This window comes from Cervus canadensis, chromosome 30 (genome assembly GCF_019320065.1).
Source record: "Cervus canadensis isolate Bull #8, Minnesota chromosome 30, ASM1932006v1, whole genome shotgun sequence".
NCBI lineage: Eukaryota > Metazoa > Chordata > Mammalia > Artiodactyla > Cervidae > Cervus > Cervus canadensis.
Window position 1 is genome coordinate 9,742,200 of NC_057415.1, and position 15,908 is coordinate 9,758,107.

General features: G+C 41.5%; 1 protein-coding gene across 2 annotated transcripts in view; it reads right to left on the reverse strand.

Moving 5' to 3' along the window:
• Positions 1–10,904, reverse strand: part of LOC122431941 (protein FAM205A-like) — a 45,129-nt gene extending 34,225 nt beyond the window's left edge. Inside the window, exons 1-2 of one of the 2 annotated variants that reach the window (XR_006266671.1) lie at positions 10,536–10,904; positions 9,914–9,970 (exon numbers count right to left, since the gene is read on the reverse strand). The gene's annotated coding sequence lies outside the window, so the exon portion shown is untranslated. Of the gene's footprint in view, positions 9,971–10,454 lie in introns of those variants that run through there. The other variant, XR_006266672.1, reaches the window with a different exon arrangement.
• Between the last annotated feature and the right edge of the window lie 5,004 nt (positions 10,905–15,908).

Genomic DNA, 15,908 nt, shown 5'->3' on the forward strand with positions numbered 1-15,908 from the left:
GAGTCTGACTCATTTTTTATGTTTGACTGCCAATAGCTTTTTAAAGCCTCAGCCCTCTCTCTTCCCCTTGTGCCCTCTATTGGGTGAAACTGGTAAGAAAGCCTGGTTTCTCTCCTTTGGTACTGGTGGAAGATTCACATAAGGCCCTTCCTCATAAATGGGAATAATTACCCTGCCCCAAACACCAAATTTACAATAAGAAGTCCAAGCCAGTCTCTTTGCTTGCTCAGGATCTTCTTTTGAGGGTCTGCCCTGCTCTCCCCAGAGATCTCAACTATGTAAGCAATAAAACTTCTCATAACTTCTTGACATGTGCCTCTGACATCATCAGTCTTGACATTTGAGTCAAATTTTGGGTGGAAGCCTATCTTGTTGCTTTAGGGTAGTTACAACATATCAGAAAGCTTCTGGAATATAACACAGAGGAATATCTTCATGACCTTAAGGATAGGAAAGTTTTGTTTAAAGGGACACATAAAGCACTAACCATAAAGAAAGGCTGATGTATCAGACTACATTATAATCAAGATCTTTTGTTCATCAAAAGATACCATTAAGAGAGTAGAAAGAAAGCCACAGAAGGGTAAAAGATTGTGTGTGTATGTGTATAGTCAATGATATTGTATACATATATATGACATTTAGTCTACAAATTGGGTTGCATCCAGAGTTCTAAAGAAAAAAATATCTAAATCAATAGAAAGAGGCAGACAACCCACTAGACGAATGGGCAAGAGACTTGAACAGGTACTTCATAGAAAAAGATATCTATCTGGCCAGTAAACAAATGAAAAGTTTCTCAATTTCATTAGAAGTCACAGAAATATAAATAATTAAAACCACAATGAGATACTATTATAGGCCTACCCTAAAGTATTCAATTAAGAAGAATGACAATGCCAAAAGATGACAAGGTTCTGGAGCAACTGAAATGTCCATACAGACCTGGCAGGAGTGTAAACTGGTACAATCACTATGGTAAACTGTTTGGTAGCATCTATTAAAGCTTGTTGTTGTTTAGTCACTGAGTCATGTTCAACTCTTTTGTGACCCCATGGACTGTATCTAGGAATACAGTCTATGAATCTATGAATGATTTTCAAATGTATGGTCAACTGAGTTTTGACAAGAGTTGCCAAAACACTTCAGTGAGGGAAAGAATTTTTAAACAAATGGTACAACGGCAAGAGAATATCTGCAAAGAGTGAATTTGGGCCCCTATCATACCAGATGAAAATTAAGTCTAAATGGATCAAAGACCTAAATTTAAGAGCTAAAACTATAAAACTCCTAGAAGAAAACATAGAAGAAAGTCTTTAGATCTTGGATTTGGCAGTATTGTTTTTCTATATGATACTGAAAACATAAGCAAATAAAGAAAAAAAATAGAGAAACTAGACTTCATCTGAACTGAAAACTTTTGTGCCTCAAAGGACACTGCAAGATAATGAAAAAAAAAAAAAAAAAGGACACTTCAAGATAATGAAAAGACAACCCAAATAATGGGAGAAATATTTGCAAATCATGTATCTAATAAGAGTCTAGTATCCAGAATACATAAAATGTAGCAACAAAATGACAAACAATCCAATCCAAAAGACAGGCAAAAGACATGGACAGACATTTCTCCAAAGAAGATACACAAAGAGCTAATAAATATATGAAAAAATGCTCAATATCACTGGTCAGTAGGAAAATGCAAATCAAGACCACAGTGAGATATCACTTTGTGACCATAATGATGGTTATAATAAAATAGATAGTAACTAGAGTTGGTGAGAGTATACTGCTTGTGGTAATGTAAAATGATGCAGCCACTTTGGAAAACAGCCTGGCAGCTCCTCAAAAGGTAAAGCATAGAGTTGTCATATGACCCATATTCTACTCTAGGCATATACCCAGAAAAATGAAAACATGTCCATACAAAAACTTGTACATGAGTGTTCACAGCAGTATTTCTAATAATAGCCAAAAGGCAGAAACTACCCAAATGCCCATCAACTGATACATGGATAAATGAATGTGGTATATATCCATATATGGGATGTTATTCAGTCATAAAAAATGAAATACCGATATGGGCTACAACATGGGTGAAACTTTCAAACATTCTGCTTAGTGAAAGAAGCCCATCTCAAAAGACCAAACTGTATGATTCTATTTATATTAAATGTCCAAAACAGGCAAATCTATATATAAAGAAAGTAGATTAAGTGAATTTCTAAGGTTGGGGAATGGGAAGGTTGAGAGGTGATGATTAAAGGATATGGGGTTTCTTTTAGGGTGATGAAATGTTCTTAAATTGAAGGTGGTGATAGTTGCCTAACTCTGTGAATATACTAAGAATCACTGATTTTAATCTTTAATTGGGTGAATTATATGATATGTGAATTATATTTCAATTAAAACCATTTCCAAAAACACTATTAGCATGAAGGTTTTGTCCCCTGATCCAGGCCTTAGTAAGAACATTTAGAAAATGATTTAAGACAAAGAAACTATTACTACATGTTATTTTAAAAAGTCTTCTTATTATCTATGCAAAACCAAAATAGATCCTTACATTTAAGATAATTTAGGAATATACTAAGTAGTTTTTATTAATTCCCTACATGTATTATAAAGCCTAAAATTTCATGTGCTGCCTTGACATTCTAAGCCTTACATTAAGGGTCTCAAAGGCCTAACCGTGAGTTCTACCCTCGCTGCTTTGCCCCTCACCCAGAGGGAAAGGTCCCGTATTCACTAGTTTCCCTATTGGCTGGACCAGCTGCACATGACCCATCGTCAACCTAATGGGCTTCAGCTCCCCACAGCCCGTGGAATTATTCAAACAAATCAGATCTTTTGCGGGAACCGAGGGTCACCTCTCCCCCTTGTTACTACAGAGCCTGCCTTCTGCAGCCCGTTTGTTCACGCATCTGGGAGCAGCCCCGTGTGGCACTACACGGTGTTTTGAGTCCTCCTCCCCTGGGAAGTGAATATGTGTGATTAAAAAACTGCTTTCAATCGCAGAGGTCCAGTGTCAGATGTGTGTTTGGCTATTCCCAGAATCCGAGGGTGGGTCTCTCCTAGTGGGATGAAGAGAAGGTGAACAGGATACTTTATTTCCTACCCAATCAGCTCCTGCTTCCTGAAGCTGCTGCCATCATCTTGTTGCTGCAGCATTTCTCACTCTCCCATTAGCCTGACCTCTTGCCCCAGGAAAAAAACCATCAAATTCAGCAAACCTGGCACCAGCTCCAACCCGTATACCGTTTACCTTACAAATAACCCACAGTCACTGTCTTCCCACTAAGCCATTAAAACCTGTGCTGCAAACTCCTCTACAGCACCTTACACAGTCCTTCCTCCTCTGTCTCAGAGCTGAGGACTCAGAGCCAAAGACAGTCTTACGCCTTTTCGCAGAGTAGGTCTTTAGTACAGGTTTATTTATTGATTTGGTACCCACTGACAGAGGGTGCTTGTGTGGACAGAGCAATGGGATCAGTGCCTTCCTAAACAGGGGCACATTCATGTAACGAACACATGAGTGTGTTCATTTAAAATGATGTGGGCATGGGCCTTCACATTTACCCTTCCTGCTTCATGGTTTATAGAGAACGCTGGAGGGCTACACAGCTGTAAAGGATTCAGACTCATCTGTTTCTAGAAAACTTACTAAAGTCAGATTCTGCTTCCATGATAATGCTTTCTGTTAGTTGCTCAGTCATGTCCGAGTCTTTTGCAACCCCATGGACTGCAGTCCATCAGGCTCCTATGTCCATGGGATTTTCCAGACAATACTGGAGTGGGTTGCCATTTCCGTCTCCCATGATAATGTTGCTGCTGCTGCTAAGCTGCTTCAGTCGTGTCCGACTCTGTGCAACCCCAGAGACGGCAGCCCACCAGGCTCCCCCGTTCCTGGGATTCTCCAGGCAAGAACACTGGAGTGGGTTGCCATTTCCTTCTCCAATGTGTGAAAGTGAAAAGTGAAAGTGAAGTCGCTCAGTGGTGTCCGACTCTTAGCGATAATGCTACAGCACCTCAATTATTGCTGTAATAGAATTTCTTTAGGAAACTTCAAGGTTACTGATTAATATGTACCATGGGTCATATCATAGCCTCATAAGAAAAATCCTCACAGAGGCCACTGCTATGATTTTTGTCCCTCAATATAAGCCTTACAAAGGACTTATGCTGTGTTTTGTCCCAGGTGCTGCGGAGAGAGTGGCATAGTTGCTGCCACACAGAAACAATGCTTTTATACAAAAGCATTTTTATTAGTGTCAAAGAGCTAAGACTTCTAGGGAGTTGGACAGGAATCCTCAGAGTAGTGTCAGGCAGCAAGATTATCAGCACACACACAGCAGGTTGCTACACTATGCAGAAGTGTAGCAGGTATCAGTAAATGACAGCCAGAGATGTTCCCTGATGGCTCAGCGGGTAAAGAATCCACTGGTGATGCAGGAGACACCGGAGACGCAGGTTCAATCCCTGGGTTGGGAAGATCCCCTCCCTAGAGGAGGCATGGCAACCCACTCCAGTATCCTCGCCTGAAACAATCCCACGGGTAGAGGAGCTCAGGGGTCCACAGTCCACAGGGTTGAAGAGAGTCATACACGACTGGGCCCACAAGCACTAGAGGGAAGCATCTGCCCATTCAGTGAGTCCTGGGGACTCAGGGACAGGAACTTTAAAAGGTCATTCATTTTGCAAAGGAAACCATCAATGAAATGAAAGGAAAATCTACCGAGAGAAAATATTTCCAAATGATATAACTGATAAGGGGTTAATATCTAAAATATATAAATAGTGCGTACAACTCAATATCAAAAAAAACAAACCACCTGATTAAAAAATGGGCAGAAGACCTGAACAGATATTTTTTCCAAAATGTTCACTTCACATCTAACAGAATGGTTATCATCAAAAAACCACAAATAAATGTTGGTGAGGATGTGGAGAAAAGAGAATTTTCATACATTGTTGGAGGGAATGTATATTGGTACAGCCACTGTGGAAAACAGTATGGAGGTTCCTCAAAAAACTAAAAATAGAACTACCATATGATTCAGTAATTCCACTTTTGGAATTATCCAAAGAAATATCTAAAGAAAACAAAACCACTAATTCGAAAATATACATGTACCTCAGTGTTCATGGCCATATCATTTATAATAGCCAAGATACAAAAGCAACCTAAGTGTCCATCAATAGATGAATGGATAAAAAACTGTGACTATATATGTATATGCATATATGTACATACACATACCAGGGAACATTAGCTATAAAAAAAAGTATGACAATTTTCCAGTTGCAACAATGTGGATGGACCCATAGGGTATTATGCTTAGTGAAACAGAGAAAGACAAATACTGTATGTTATCACTTATATACGGAATCTAAAAAATAAGACAAATAAATGTATATGACAAAATAGAAACAGACTTATAGAGAACAAATGAGTGGTTACCATAGGGAGAGGGAAGCAGGGAGGGGCAAGGTAGGGGTATGTAATTAAGAGATACAAACTACTATGTATAAAATAAATAAGCTACAAGGATAAGCACAGGGAATATAACCAATATTTTATAACAAATTTAAATGGAGTATAACCTATAAAAATTTTGAATCACTAGGTTATATACCTAAAACTAGTATAATATTGTAAATCAACTATACCTCAAAAAATATGTGAATTTACACCTTTGAACCATATACTTGATAAACTTCAAATCAATGGAAAATTTAATTTTAAAAATCATTCATAGAAAGCTCACACATAAAAATACTAGAAGAGCACATGGAATAATTATTTTTTTCCATTTATTTATATTAGTTGGAGGCTAATTACTTTACAATATTGTAGTGGCTTTTGCCATACATTGATATGAATCAGCCATGGATTGGAGAGAGAATAATAAGACTATGAAATCATAAAATAAAGGATTAATTTCTTCTACTACACAGAATAACTTCTGAATGACCTAACACCATAAACAAAGCCAAAAGACAAACTACAACCTGAAAAAATTGCAACTCTTACTACAGACAAAGGCTAATCTCCTTTGTACATAAAGAGTACCTATCAATTGAGTAGAAATATTAGCAAAGGAAAGAAAATCCATAGAAAAAGAAGTATCAATGACTTAAAAATATGAAAAAGTGTTCAAACTTATTTAAAATAAAATAACATAAATGCAAATTAAAATCACATCACAAATCCATATTCATAAAATCCGAAAGTTTGACAGCACAAACTTTTGGTAAGTTGAAGAGAAATCAATAATTTTTTACTTCACTGATGGGAGTGCAAAATGCTACAATACCTATGGAGAACAATTTTAGAAATATTATAAATTACAAATACCTTTCCCCTTTGACCCAACAAATACAACTCTGGGAAGTATTCTTACATTTAATTCCATCTTGTCAACAGCTTTTCAGAGGACCTAGACTAACATATACACTTTGTTCGGGGAAGTTGGAAAAAGAAAGACTATACATCCATATTTGCTAGTATTACATACTAGAAAGGTATAGAAGAAAATAATAGAAGCAATAGAAATGGTGTGGCAGGGAGAGAACAAGACTTTTGGAACCATGTAAAGGCATTATCTATGCAAAATAAATTAAAAAATGTTCCTCTGCTAACTCTTAGAGAAAGATTTTTTTCCTAAAGTTTCTATTGTGAAATTCTTATAGACTCATGGGAAACTGCAAAGATAGTAGAGGTCCCCTGCACCCTTCACCAATTTCTCCCAATGGTTATGTTTTACACAATTATGGTAACATATGAAAACCAGTAAACTGACACTGATAAAATGTGTGTGTGTGTGTGTGTGTGTGTATGGTTCTAAGCCACTTTATCACATACCAATCTGTATAACCATCACTTCTATCAAGGTACAGAACTATCCCATCATCACAAAGAACTAGGAGAAAAATTTTGATTGCACATTATGGAAAGAAAGGTGTTAGGAATTTAGGCCTAAATCTAGAGCTCAAACTCAGAATGTCTTGCTTTGAAGAAAGCAACTGCTGTATCTCTCCAACGTTAAGGTTGGCTGAGGCGCTAGTCAAGTAGATCAATAATATGTCTGTGTCCTCATTCTCATTCTGAGATTGGCTAAGATATGGTAGGAGGTGAGATAAAAAGCTATACATTATAAAGATTCATCAAGAAAATCTCCATTAAGTAACAGGTACTAAATACCATAGCTGATCCTCAATTCTGAACATTAAATCAGCCTTAACTTGCTAGATTTCAGCTCAAATTCCAGTATTTATATAAGAGCCAGCTATGTAAATGAAGCTAAACTCTATGAGACTGATACCTAGGATCAGTCAACAACATATAAAGGCCTTGCTGGTAGAAACATAAACTGCAACAACTCCTTAAGAAGGGGAAGTGGCTATGGATATCAAAGGCTTATAAATGTGCCAACTTTTGGACTCACTAATACCACTTCTAGGAATTTATCTTAAGGAAATAATTAAGTGTATATAAAAACCCCATGGACAGAGGAGCCAGCCGGGCTACAATTCATAGAGTCGCAAAAATTTGGATAGGACTGAAGCAATTTAGCATACATGCACGCAAAACCTTATTACTTAGTATGATCATCAAAAGAAATCATTAAATTTCACACTAGAATTGTAACAGGAGGGAAATGGACAGCACACAACTTTTGAAAGTATGACATAGATACAACATAAACTTATTAGAATCAAATGGGTCCAAGACGGAAGACAAGTTGACTTCAACTAGACCTTGATCCTCAATCAGCAAGCTAAAGGACACACTCAGAGGCTCCACGACAGTTCCAAGGCACTGTCTAAAGACCAAGCAGTGGGCAGTGGCCCAATTCCTGGAAATCTCCGTCCTTTCCCCAAAATAGCATATGAAATTACCCAGCCCATAAAAACTAACCATGCCACTTTTCGTCACCACACTCACCTTCTGTAATGGCCTACACTCTGTCTGTGGAATGTGTTTCTCTCTAAATAAATCCACTTCTTACCTATCACTTTGTCTCTCACTGAATTCTTTCTGCAGTGAGACATCAAGGCATCTTGTCTGTTTTTCAAGACAAGAACCTGAGCTTCATTAGGTCCTGAAACCAGGTACTATGGGTTTTAGCTGGGTTTGAGTCCCAGCCATGTGGATTAGAGTCCCAGGCAGGGTTTTGGCTGGGTTTCATTCCCGTCCACGTGCGTTCAAGTCCTAATCTAAGGTAAACAATTTCAGAATATATTCACTTAATGCAAAAGAAGGCAGTAAGGAGGAAAAGAGCAAAAAAGATATGAAACATAGAGAAAACAAACTCAAAATGGCAGACATAAATCTAACCATATCAATAACAACATTAAATGTGAATGGACTGTGTAACAGTATCTTCAGTCAGTTCAGTTTAGTTGCTCAGTCGTGTCTCTTTGCGACCCCATGAATCGCAGCACGCCAGGCCTCCCTGTCCATCACCAACTCCCAGAGTTTACTCAAGTAACGTCTCTGCTTTTTAATATGCTATCTAGGTTGGTCATAACTTTCCTTCCAAGGAGTAAGCGTCTTTTAATTTCATGGCTGCAATCACAGTATCTTAGATGGTAAGAAAGCGGATTCCTTAGCTACTGTGTTTGATCTGGCTGCCTATCATAAAATTTCAAACCTTGCCTCAAAAAATAAACTTATAGTCCTGAGAGTGAGATAGCTTTTCTGTTTCACTTTGATCTTTACTGACTTCAACCAAAAATCCTCCTCAAATGACTTATCTGCAGACTTCCTGCCATAAGAATTCTAATAGATCTCTGATTCAACATGAATAAACCTTTGTTTTCTCATTCACCCATCACATTCTCTCAGTATGCTTCACACTGCATCTCAGGGGACATGCATATCCCATGCCTTAGCAGTGAGCCATCTGAAAACATAATCTATTTTTCAAATATAAACCAGGTTACAAAAGTGGCCCCTGGGGAACCTGGAGTATGTTCAGGTTGCCAATCAATAACTATTCCAAATATGTTCTCCCATTCTGAGAGCTTTATTTTTGCCTTGTTTCTGGTTTCCTTTGTTGTGAAAAATCCTTTAAGTTTAGTTCAGTTCAGTTGCTCAGTCGTGTCTGACTCTTTGTGACCCCATGAACCACAGCACACCAGGCCTCCCTGTCTATCACTAACTCCCGGAGTCCACCCAAACCCATGTCCATTGTGTCGGTGATGACATCCAACCATCTCATCCTCTGTCGTCCCCTTCTCCTCCTGCCCTCAATCTTTCCCAGCATCAGGGTCTTTTCAAATGAGTCAGCTCTTTGCATCAGGTGGCCAAAGCATTGGAGTTTCAGCTTCAACATTAGTCCCTCCAATGAACACCCAGGACTGATCTCCTTTAGGATGGATGGGTTGGATTTCCTTGCAGTCCAAGGGACTCTCAAGAGTCTTCTCCAACACCACAGTTCAAAAGCATCAATTCTTCCGTGCTCAGCTTTCTTTATAGTCCAACTCTCACACCCATACATGACTACTGGAAAAACCACAGCCTTGACTACACAAACCTTTGTTGGCAAAGTAATGTCTCTGCTTTCTAATATGCTATCTAGGTTGGTCGTAACTTTCCTTCCAAGGAGCAAGTGTCTTTTAATTTCATGGCTGCAATCACCATCTGCAGTGATTTTGGAGCCCCCCCAAAATAAAGTCTGACACTGTTTCCACTGTTTCCCCATCTATTTGCCATGAAGTGATGGGACAGGATGCCATGATCTTAGTTTTCTGAATGTTGAGCTTTAAGCCAACTTTTTCACTCTCCTCTTTCACATTCATCAAGAGGCTCTTCACCTTCTACCATAAGGGTAGTATCATCTGTATATCTGAGGTTATTGATATTTCTCCTGGCAATCTTGATTCCAGCTTGTGCTTCATCCAGCCCAGTGTTTCTCATGATGTACTTGGGTCCTAATTGTTTATTTTTGCTCTTACTTTCATTATTCTAGGAGGTGGGTCAAAAAAGAAGCAACAGACAAAAGGTTAATCTCCAAAATAAACAGCTCATGGAGCTCAGTATCAAAAAAACAAACCAATCAAAATATGGGTGGAAGACCTAAACAGACATCTCTCCAAAGTCACACAGGACATACAGATGGCCAAGAGATATATGAAAAGATGTGCAACATCACTAATTACTAGATAAATGCAAAACAAAACAACAATGAGGTATCACCTCACACTGCCAGAAAGGCAATTATCAAAAAATCTACAAACAATAAATGCTGGAGAGGGTGTGCAGAAGAGGTAACCCTCTCAAACTTTTGGTGGAAATGTAAATTGATACAGTCACTGTGAAGAACAGTATGGAGGTTCCTTAAAAAACTAAACACAGAACTACCATGTGACCTGAGGCCCGAGTGGGCAGCTGGCCTTGACAGGAGAGGCCGACCCCAGCCCAGGCCGCTGGGAGAATCATTCTGACCTACCCAGGAAGGTGGTGGAACTGGGAGCGGCCGCAGCCCCCGAGGAGGCCCCTCCCAGACTGTCTCCTCCAGGCAGGCACTAACCTTGCTGAGGCGTTGACGGGGAGCGCCCACAGGCACCGGAACCCACAGCTCATAGGAGCGGGCCACCAAGCCGGGGCCGAGCCACAGCCCTCCAGCGGACCCTCGGCGACTCATTCTCCTGTGCGGTGGCTAGCTGCCGCCCAAGGGCCCAGCGTCGACCCTCAGGAGGCAGGGCGGGGGCGTGCACTTCCCTGCCCGCGGAGGCCGTTGCGCGCGTGCGTACGCGTCATAGGCGCGCGGCCAGAGCTTGGTGTGGCCGGGGCGCGCGGGCGCCCTGAGGACCCCTCTGTCTGCTGCTCCGCCTCAACGTGCTTCTCTGCTTGTTCCGCCTGCTCGCGGCACTCGGCCAGCACCGGCAGGCGGGAGACCGCCAGCCCGGGCCAGCGTCCCGCAGCCTGACCGTCCCGGTAAGCGGGGACGGGGGCGGCGGGGAACGGGCAAGCACCATGAGGGACTGGTCTGTTGCCAGCGGACAACCCTCTGCAGACTCTGAAGTGTGGTATTGCGGCCGCCCTGGAGCGGTCCCTTTGTGAGTGGATGAACCTGGAGTGTCCCTGCTTCTACCCTCTGGGAGCGTGCCAGAAGCGGAGCTGCCCCCATGGAAGACACCTTGTGAATGGAGACTCCAGGGCACTTTCTGCATTTGCTGCCACGGGGAGGCCCTGTGTGGAGGACGCCAGCTCGAGACCTATGAGAGGGCAGGGTTGGTCTCTGGTGGTGTTTCAGTGGAAGACCATTCGGGAATAGAAGGGAGCCTCAGGAGGCTGCACCGTGGGGATGGACCCCACAGAGGACTGGTATACGGGAGGACCTGAGTTCTGCCCCAGAACTGCCTGGAAGGAATCTAAGTGGAGGGAGGGATTCAGGAGTCTTTCCTTATGCCCAAGGATCTCTGGCCTTGACCTCCTTCAGGGTTTAATGTGCCCTAGGTTGTGTCCTTCCAACATGGTCCAGAGGCAGGGGCCCTGTGGGGCTGCACTTTTGTCCATTCCTCCCCCGTACCCCATTAGAATGAGTATGCTCTGTGGTAGGTCAGTTGGCTCCAAGCTGGATCTTAGTGTGGAGGCATTAACGCTAAGAGAACAAGGTTAGGGGAGTGGGGGAGGACCAGGGAGTCCTCTGAAACAAAGAAAGGAGATTTGAGACCCTAGACTTGACCCTCAGGAAGAAAACGGTGAAATCAGGTAGAATAACTGACTCTGGCAGGTCCTGTAAAGAAAGCACTTTGAAGGAAAAAAGAAAGGAAATGAAGGTTTATTGAGCACCAGTGTGCTAGGCACTACACTAGCAATGTTTAAACTTATAACTTTTAAAATAACCTTGTGAAATTATCCCTTGAGGGATAATTAAACTGAGACAGATTAAGCAATTTGAGAAAGGTTATAAGGATTCGAATCATGAAATATGTTTTTCAGATTTTATTTGGAAAGAAATATCAGAGACTGCAACGAGAATGTATGTTTGTCTGAGATCTAGAACTATAAAACTCAAGAGAAAGAAGGAGAAAATCTTCATGGTCTTGGGTTTGGGAATGGTTCCTCAAGTATGACATCAAAAGCACAGACAACAAAAGAAAAAATAGAAAAATTGGGGTTTATCAAAATTTAAATCTTTTGTTTATCAAAGGATGCTATCGTGAAAGTGAAAAGACAACCATGGAATGGGAGAAAATATTTGCAGATCTACAGCTGATAAGGGGTTAATATCCAGTTAAAAACAGAACTTTTACATCTCAACAAGAGCAAAAAACCCAACCTAATTCAAGAATGAGGAGAGGACATGACATGAATATACATTTCTTCAAACAGAAGATATACAAATGATCAACTAGCACATGAAAAGATGCTCAACATCATCATTAGTCATTAGGGAAATGCAATGAGATATTTTAAAAAAGTCAAACTGTAATGAGATATTCTCATCCACAGAAGGCTGTTCTTGAGAGAAAAAAGGAATATAATGTGTCTGCAAGAATATGGAAAAATTTGAATCCTGCTGCATTGCTGGTGGAAGTGTGAAATGGTGCAGCTGCTGTGGAAAATGTTTCATGGTTCTTCAAAATATTAAAAAAACTTCCATATGACCTAGCAATTCTACTCTAGGGTAAATATCCCAAAAAAATGTGATGGGTTATGGAAACTGACTAAATTTCAAAATTTAGTAGCTTTCTCCCATGAGCAGAGAAATCATATCTGTTGTATTGGTTACCTAACATCATCCCTGCTAACCTTGGCTCACCATTTAGCCTCCACCTCTGAGGAAACACAATGGATATGATGAGCTTGTGATTGCATAGTTTCTAGAAATGAGTTCTGAAGAATTGGTCTTCTCATCCCCCTTTAGCCCACATTGAACTAGAGAGAGGGTCTGACACTGATATTAAAAAAAAAAAAAGCTTTTAGCTTTCCTTACTCATCTTTTCAACATTTCTTCAAGAAAAACTTATTGAATACCTACTCTATGTAAAGCTGTGGGAACTATCTCTATTGTTCCTCGAACTGAAAAATCTGGGCTCCTTTTTCTCTCTGTAAAACCCTTTGATTTGGGTTGCTTCCCTACCTTTCAAAAGTTTTTTTTGCGTTTTCATTTTTTGGGGAATACCCCTGTGCAGGTGTGCTAAGTCACTTCAGTCATGTCCGACTCTATGCGACCCTATGGGCTGTAGCCCGCCAGGCTCCTCTGTCCATGGGATTCTCCAGGCAAGAATATTGGAGTAGGATGCCATGCCTTCCTCCAGGGGATCTTCCCAACCTAGGATCGAACCCAAGTCTATTATATCTCCTGCATTGGCAGGCAGGTTCTTTACCAGTAGCACCACCTGGGAATCCCTGGGGAGTACCCTTCCACATGTTCTGAAGATCACTGTTAATTATATTTTTGAGCCTTTTAGGAATGTCTGCCAGTACCATATCAAGAATTAAAATGAAGGCACAAAAGGATAACATATTTAATATGCAGGATGAGATGTTTCCAGCCCTATCAGGAGGGCTGCAGGCTCTCCATAGCTACATGTCTTTGTAGAATAAGCTGAGGGAGAGGAGTTCCCTAGATGCCTTTTCCTCTATTTCTTCCCTGGCTCATACTGTGAATTAGGGTGTACCTTACTTATACACAAATTCCACACTGCAGACATATGCCTTACTGCCTTACAGATACTTCTCTTACTTTCACGGTTACAGCAGTGTATTTTCTATTACTGGGTAACACATTACTGCAGATGTAGTTTAAAACATCCTACAATTTATTGTCTCATAGTCTCTGTGGCCTCAGAGGATAAGATGGTTAGGTATCATCATTGACTCAATGGACATGAATCTGAGCCAACTCCAAGAGGAAGTAGAGGACAGAGGAGCCTGACATGCTGCAGTCCATGGGATTGCAAAGAGTTGGAAGTGACTTAGTGACTCAACAACAACAGTCTCTGTGGGTCAAGAGTCCAGCTTGGTCCCCTGCTTAGGGTCTTACAAGGCTGCAGTCAATGCAGTCTTGTCTGGGCTGTGTTCTCATCTGGAGGCTTGACTGGGGAAGAATCTTCCAGGCTCACTCAGCTTGTTAGCAGAATTCATTTCTTTGCAGTTGTGGTACTGAGAGCCGAGCTTCTTGCTTGCTTTCAGCTGAAGACCACTCTCAACAACAGCTAAAGGCCACACACAGTTCCTAGAGGTTACCTGCAGTTCTTTGCCACATGGGCTTTCCCAGCATGGCCACTTCATCAAGGCAGGAGGTAGTCTGTAGAGTGAGTATGCTAGAAGACTGTCTTATGTAATATAATCATGCAGTGGCATCCCATCACCTGTGCTGTGTTCTGTGGATTAGAATCAAAGCACATCTCCACCCATACTCAGGAGGATGAGATTACACAAAGCATGAACACCAGGTGGGAATCATGAGGAGAAGCCACTTCAGAGACCTTTGCTTCTAACACAGAAAGGTTTAGGTTGTCATTAGCTCTAATTTTTTCCATTTCATTCTGCCAAATGGACCTATTCAGCTTTCAGGTTCCACCGTTATTTGCCACCACCTTCCCCTGCCCCTTGAAGTTTTTTCCAAACCATTTTCAAGTTACCAGTTTTTTCAGTATTCACATTGTCCCTATGATAGTATCTTCTCCCTTCCTTGGTAAGGACCAAGAAAACCCCAGTTGCACCTGTCAGTTAAAGAAGTAATGAATAAGCATACTTTGTTGAGCCTTTGTTAATTGATTTTCTTTTTAACTGGAGTGTCTCCCCTGGGACTTCTGGTATAGAGAAAGTTGGTTGGTTTTTTTCTTCACCAGCCATTTATTTTTACCCATTGCTAATCACTGTTGAGAGGCAAACCACCTTGGGCCTTTAGGATTCCTGAATGTTCTTACTAGGTATGCCAAGACTGCAAAACCCTGTTTCCCAGACCATTTCTCAGGACTGAATTTGCAACAGGCAACCTTGACAGATAAAGCAACATCTCCCCTGGACAAAGATTAGGCCTGCTTCTTCCTACTATAAAAGCAGTGAATCACCAAACTTCATTGCCACACACATTTGCCTTACTGCCTTACAGATATTCCTCTCGTAACACAGTCCACTGTATGTGCAGGCATCTACCATATATCCTGTGCCAACCCCTTGGTACTTGGTAGGCATGGGAAACTCATGCAAAAACCTGTGCTAAAGCTCTTGCTATGGCTGTGCTATGAGTAATAAAATCCTTTACATCAGACCCAGGAGTCTTGTGTCTTCTGCCAGCATTCATGAACGGTAACATGATAACTAGTTAACTTTAAAATAGAGTAATATCTCACTCTTTGCTCATTACTTGACAATCATGTTTATCTAGAAGGTAAGCTGATTTTGTTAATTTCTCAAGCACCTCATGTGCATATCTTGGAGCTTGCAGCCCTGAACCAACCCCTCTCTTGGTCCTGCAGCCAACCTGGGTGTAGACATTAAGGAAGGGGAAACAGAGACTTGGATGGCTGCACATATGAGATGTGAGTAGCCACCTAAGTGTTCCAGTTTGTTGGGTGAAGATTTGGGCTTGGTGAGCTCTTGATGGAGCCTAGGTGGTATTGGACAGTCTCTGCAGTGGCTGAGGTACAGAGGTGTGTTACACCAGAGGTCCTGTCCTGAGAGTGAGGGAGAGGGAGGTGCATGTGACTCCCTTCAGCTTTACTTGCTGATGAGCACAGAGTGAACACACTCTGTCACCAGATCGAGACCCTGGAGGAGAGAGAAGAGATGTGCTGTCCACCCCTACTCGCCCCAGTGTCGGCAGGCTGCCACCTCTTTAGGACAGGCACATGGGCCAGGCTCTGGGGTAGCGGTTCTAGGTGTGGGTTCACCGGAGTCTGGAAACCCCCACATGGGGAAGAGGCCACAGCCCCTTCAGCCCCAG